This window comes from Tasmannia lanceolata, unplaced genomic scaffold, assembly GCF_043159265.1.
Source record: "Tasmannia lanceolata isolate RefF3 unplaced genomic scaffold, GAP_Taslan_0.1 ptg000007l, whole genome shotgun sequence".
Lineage (NCBI taxonomy): Eukaryota > Viridiplantae > Streptophyta > Magnoliopsida > Canellales > Winteraceae > Tasmannia > Tasmannia lanceolata.
In genome coordinates, this window is record NW_027518684.1 from 16202837 (window position 1) to 16208976 (window position 6140).

The 6140-nt window shown below is 37.4% G+C and overlaps 1 pseudogene across 1 annotated transcript; it reads left to right on the forward strand.

Annotated features, from left to right (window-relative positions):
- Window positions 1-376: 376 nt before the first annotated feature.
- On the forward strand, window positions 377-3407 carry LOC143882098 (putative E3 ubiquitin-protein ligase RHC1A pseudogene; annotated as a pseudogene). Its single transcript, XR_013252107.1, has 2 exons — window positions 377-537; window positions 1928-3407. The product of XR_013252107.1 is annotated as a putative E3 ubiquitin-protein ligase RHC1A pseudogene (transcript).
- Window positions 3408-6140: the final 2733 nt, after the last annotated feature.

Consider the following 6140-nt stretch of genomic DNA (forward strand, 5'->3'; position numbering starts at 1 on the left):
ATGTGTTTCGGTCCTCACTGAAACCGAAAATTCAGACCAAAATCCGATGAAACAATTAAAAATAATATTTTATTTAATACACAATTTCGGCCGAAAAAAATGTAACGTTTCGGGTACTTGTAATTTCGATTTCGGTCGAAATTTAAAACTATGAATTGTCATAGAGATATTCAGATATCATACTTTGCAATTCCCAAATCTATCAAATGTTTTTTAAGAGAAGAAAGTCAAACACATGGGCCTTTATTTAATGGGCTAAACTATCACACTAAAATGTAGCCCAATCTACAAGCACATCACGCGACACCCACTCTTCCCCCACGTAATAAATGTCTCCTATATAATATAAAGAGAGGGTATGCGTAGTACGCACCCAGCTCAGTGTAAGAGAGGCCTCTTGGTGTCCAAAGAGACTAGTCTATTTCTTTTTCCAAAGCTAGGGTTTCTTCTAGAGACCCCTTTTTCCCCCTTTGTCTCCTCTCTCTGCAAACCCCCATGGAATCTCTCCTCCAGATCTTGTCCTTCTTTTCTCTTAAGGTGCGTCTCTCAGCGTGAATTCTCTGATAGGGTTTTGCCTTGTTCTCTTTTAATTTCTGTCCTTTTGAAATATTTAGGTTTTTTAGGGTTCTGCTTTATGATTCCATTTGTTTTTTTTTTCCACTGGATTCTGATGTTCTTTTGGAGATTTTGGTTGGAATTTTGCATGGTTGAATATTGAAATTGCGGATTTTATATTCCTGCCAGTAATTGTTTTTCCATGTTAAATCAGTGCCTCCATGTGGTGAGAGATGAGTCTGAAAATTTTGGTAAAAATCAGGAAAAATTCTATCTTATTTTGAGTAGATTTTTTTGTTTCCTGATTCTTTTGCTGACTTGGAGACCCCTTGATTTATCATTGGAAAAAAAAAAAAAAAAAAATTCTTGGCAGCCAAACGTGCTCATGGGTTTTCTTTTTCCTGTTTTTCTCTTGTTTGGTTTCATTTCTTCCTGTTTTTTTGCATATTGCTGGTTAAATTGCTTAGTTCCTAGTGAAATTCTGTTAGGTTCTATCTATATCAATCTCTACCCCGGGTTAAATTTGGATTTTGTGTTCCTTGTTTTGTAGGAATTTACACTCCGTTTGGATACGAGGATTTTATAATCTAAGATTGTAAAACCTAAATTTTATGTGCTAAAACCTGGATTTTATGAGATAAAACATAGATTGTACATTTTTAGGATTGTATAATCAAGTTTTAACAACTAAAATCCAGGTTTTAGGATTTTAGCATGTAAAATCTATCCTAGATTATAAAATCCTTGTATCCAAACGGAGACTTGGGGTTTTTCTTTTTTCTTAATTTTATTTATGCTCAATTGACTCACCTTATGTAATTGATTGAGCATGAAAAAAAGGGGGTGCACTACTCCTTTTCCAAATCCGAAGAAGCAATTGATTGAGCCCATAAAAGATGACCCAAGGATTTTTATAGTAAATTCTTCGGAATGTTAAATATTTGATTGGACCTTTTTTCTTGGCTTTTGTATATTGCAGCTGAAAATCTTAGTTCCTAGCAAAATTTTGTTAGGAACCCCCCCCCCCCCAAAAAAAAAATAAAAATAAAAAATTGACTTGTGATTTCAACTACATGCTGTATAGTTGTTCTGCGTTTCTTACTTATTTTCTTCAATATCTAGCTTTCTTGGTGCTTTTCGTATCCTTAACCGCCTAATGAATTCGGAACTGCTTGAGTTGAGATTCTGTGGTTGTTTTCATTCAACTTTAGCCACTGGATTGGCGTCTGAGTTGATATCCTGTGGTCTAGAAGCCTCCTACAAGAGATAATATCTGTTATATAATCAGGATTTATGTTGATATGATGCAATTTATGTTTCCTTGTGATCTCACATATGCATATTCATATTTATTTGACTTTTTTACTGTTAGCTGTTGAGCTGAGGTCTCTGACGGCGGCAAGAAGGGGATTAGAGGGCACAAGATTTGGGTTTTGATTGCATTTTTGCTGTTTGGTTCTCTGAGCCCTTTTAAAGAGATCTGATATAAATCATTAGGAGAGGTAAAAAAACAAAAAAACATGGCGAGTGGAGGAAATACGCATTGGTGCTATAGATGCCAGCAAGCAGTTCGCCTCCGAGGGAGAGACACAGTTTGCCCAAACTGCGATGGGGGTTTTGTGCAGGAACTCAATGGCATGGAAGGCATGGGCCCCACTAATTTCTTTGGGTTAGATTCCGATGATGATCGGGATCAACGATTTGGAATAATGGAAGCTTTCTCTGCTCTGATGAGGCAGCGAATGATGGGTAGAGGTCGTGAAACTGACATTAGAGGGAGATCCGGTCAGATTTCGGAACAAGGGCAAGGATTTGGCTCTGGTCCTTGGTTGATTTTCCATGGTCAAATGCCTGTTCGTATGTCTGAAAGCGGTCTGATTGAAGTCCTTTTCAATGGTGGGCCAGGTGTTGGAGTCAGGCGTGCCAACATTAGCGATTATTTCATGGGGCCCGGATTAGATGAACTGATCGAACAGCTCACTATGAATGATCGGCGTGGGCCCCCTCCAGCTTCTAGCACTTCGATCAATGGAATGCCCACGATTAAGATTACTCAGAGGCATTTGCGCACTGATTCACATTGCCCTGTTTGCAAGGAAAGATTTGAGTTGGGCACTGAAGCACGAGAAATGCCGTGTAACCATATATATCACTCTGATTGCATTGTCCCATGGTTGGTTCAGCACAACTCTTGCCCTGTTTGTCGCCATGAGTTGTCACCACAAACCCCTAGTAGTGCTCGTTCGAGACCAAGTAATCAAAGTTCAAGTGGTGGCAACAGAAACAGTGCTAATAACAGCCGTGGAAGGGAGAGAAGTGGAGAGAATCCGGGGAGGCGTAGCCCTTTCTCCTTCTTGTGGCCTTTCCGTTCTTCAAACTCAAATTCTTCTCGCCATAGTGAATCAGGCGGAAGCAGTTCAACAACTATGCGTGATGCTAATCACCAGAATCACCAGATTGATTATTCTGGGTGGCCTTTTGATTATTGAGATAATGCATTTAATCTTGTTGGCTTTGTGTTTTCCAGACAAAGTTCAATTTTTCATCTCCATTTCAATGCTGTCATAATTTCTCGGAGTGAAAGTGTTTTTAAGACGTTGGCATCTGCAATGACTGCAACCCCTCTTCACAGGTAATCAGAGGCCTTTGTACCTATCCTTATGTATAGGATAATATGTTCTTCATCGTCTTTGGCATGATAAATGCGAAAAATTAATCGTTCTTATTCTGTAGTATATAAACAGTATAGGGCTCACACATCATGTCCTCATGTTCAGTGTTTTGATTGTTGGTGCTGATTTTGCTGCCTGTGTTTGTATGCTTTTCAAATATTGTGATCCCCATGTTAGCTATGTTGCTGGCTCTTCTTTCTTTCTTTTTTTCTTTCTTTTTTTTTGTGCGCGCGCAGGCAGGCGTGCGTGCGTGCGTGCTTTTTTATCTGAACATTTATCCGCTAAAGCTGGGGGGATTGCTTTTGGGGGAACTATTATCCGCTAAAGCCATGCACAGGCTCTCAATTCCAAGTTACCTCCTAAACAGGATGCAAATACTATCAATAGGAATTAGCTTTATCCATGGATTGTGGTGCCTTATTTATTATTTTTATTATTTGAATGATGAGGATTGTTATGTTATCTTTTGGTAATATTGTTGAATGTCGGAGACTGTTATCTTTTATATGGGATCCAAAGACATCATTTCAGCCTATCTAAACCATTCTTCCCTATCAAAATAGAAGCTTTTCGTTTTTACTCTGTTCGATGTTGAAACTTCTTAGTTGGGCGTGTTATCCATTCTTTCAGTCACTTTGTCCAGGTTTGCATATCCAAGTTTTGCATATGATCTACATGATACATCAAATTCTTAGCCATTTTCAATTCATCCTCGTATGACCCATGACTTCTTGTTCTAATTTCTTGTGGGTGTGCACTTTACTGGTCGGGGAATGTGGTAGGCATATTTTTATGGTTGTGAAGTTTTGGAGCATTCGTTCATAGTTTTGATTTTGGATCCTGTACCTTGTAATTCGTTGTGAATCGTCTTTCCCATTGTCCTAAACAAAAATCTTAGAGCAGAGAAGCTATAATTGGAAATGGGTCTTTGGGACTTTGATGGTTTGGATTTTTATCTGTTGTACTCTGGTTGGAAAGAAATATTATATATATTTTTTGAAAGGTAAATAAAATATTTTATATTGATCTTTCCAGTCGGGAAGAAATATTTTCATTAATCATATAATTATCCCTTTCGGAACTGAATGTTGATGAATAACAGATCAATGAAATGAGTGCTCAATTTGATCTGAAACTTTGTATTCTTGCTTCACACTAGAGAGGAAAAAATGGTCTATTTTCACAGACTCACAGTTATTACAAAGAAGATCTATTATTCGTAGCTTCTTGAACCTGTGAGCTGTTTAAGTGACAGTCTATGCTTATATTGATGGATTTTATTAGGATTTTTGTCAAGAGTTTAGCAGTTAGATTCGGAAGAAAATATGGAACAATAGATTTTAACATCTTAAAACATGTTAATTTGAATGCAGCAGTTATATACTCGACTCTTTTCACAAAAAATTGTAGCTCTGTCATTGCTTTTACCTTTCAGCAATTCCTGAATCAAACCTAGACTGTCTGAATTCTCAGAATAAATCTTTTTCTCTCCAAGTGAACACCATTTCACCCCAACTAAATGGGGCCGAGATGAATGAGAAAGAAATCAGAATTAAATGTTTCCTTCCCAAAATGCAATCATAAATCAGTGAACTTGTCTCTCTCTCTCTCTATATTTGGTGCTGAATGGTAAAAACATTTATTTGTGATTGTTTCATGAATGGGTTTTGGTTTTACTGTATTGCTTCCTCTATGATGATTCTCACATTTGTTGCATATGAATGATTATTGGATCATAGACCCTTTAAATTACTTGTTTTCCATAAACTGTTGATTACAGATGAAGATCACTTGTTAGAACTGAGAACAGTGGCTGTCCAGTAATAATATATGCCATGCAATCACCTCAGAGAATGCCAGTTTTTAAGTCTAGCTTTCTTGATTATGTTTTAAGATTCATCTCCTCTACCATTAGCTCCATTGTCAGTTCTGATATTCCAAAATCCAGCCTTATTTTTTTTTAATCTCTAGTCAAAAACTAATTAGTGGACTCAAAAATACATTTAATCTCGAGCCTAATAGTGAGTTTTGGACTTAAAATTGATTCTCAGAATCAAAATGTAGGATTTTGAATCCAAAACTGATTATTGGACTAGATTATTGTTTGTTTCACATCAGTTATCAGTGGTAGGTTCAGCCAAGGCTTTGCAGTCCATTCCTTCCACAAGGAGGAATCCTTTTTCTACAAAATATCTTGTTGGAAAACACTTCCAGAACGGGATTTCGTTTGGAAAATTAAGACGGAGTGCCAAGTTCTGACACGTGCGCAAAAGACAAGGAAGTGGGTTCGTATGCTCACGAAATGCATGAGAAGCTGTGGAACTGACCAAATCGTTGGTCAATTCTCACTTTGGGAAGTTTTTTTCTACATTAAGAAGAAAGCAACGGTTTGGCTAAAAACAGACCTAATCCTCACGGAATGCATAAAAAGCTGTGGAATTGATCAAATCGTTGGTCAATTCCACTTTTGAAAGTGTCTTCCAACGAAGATATCTACATAAAGAAGAAAGCAACTGTTTGGAAAATTAAGGCCATAGTATTGGAGCCGATGATTTGGTCATTTCCATAGCTTTTTATGCATATCATGGGGATACAAGCTACTTGTCTTTTGTGCATGTGTCACAACCATGGTTTTAAATTTCGGTTTTGGTATGTGTTTCGGCCCTCACTGAAACCGAAATCCTAGAAACGATTCTAATTCTAAAATCACTATAAAGGATGATGAGTGATTATGGATTAGGATCGACTCTAGATTGATGGATGGTAATAGTGGAAGGTGACTTCCTAAATGTTATCAGATGGTTGAAAGGAAGTCTCTCCATCCTTGTGGGTTTGATCATTGGATTGGATGAAATATCTAATTGAGTGGCCAGAACTTTCATCTCCTTTTGTCTGCGACAATTGTAGAAAAAA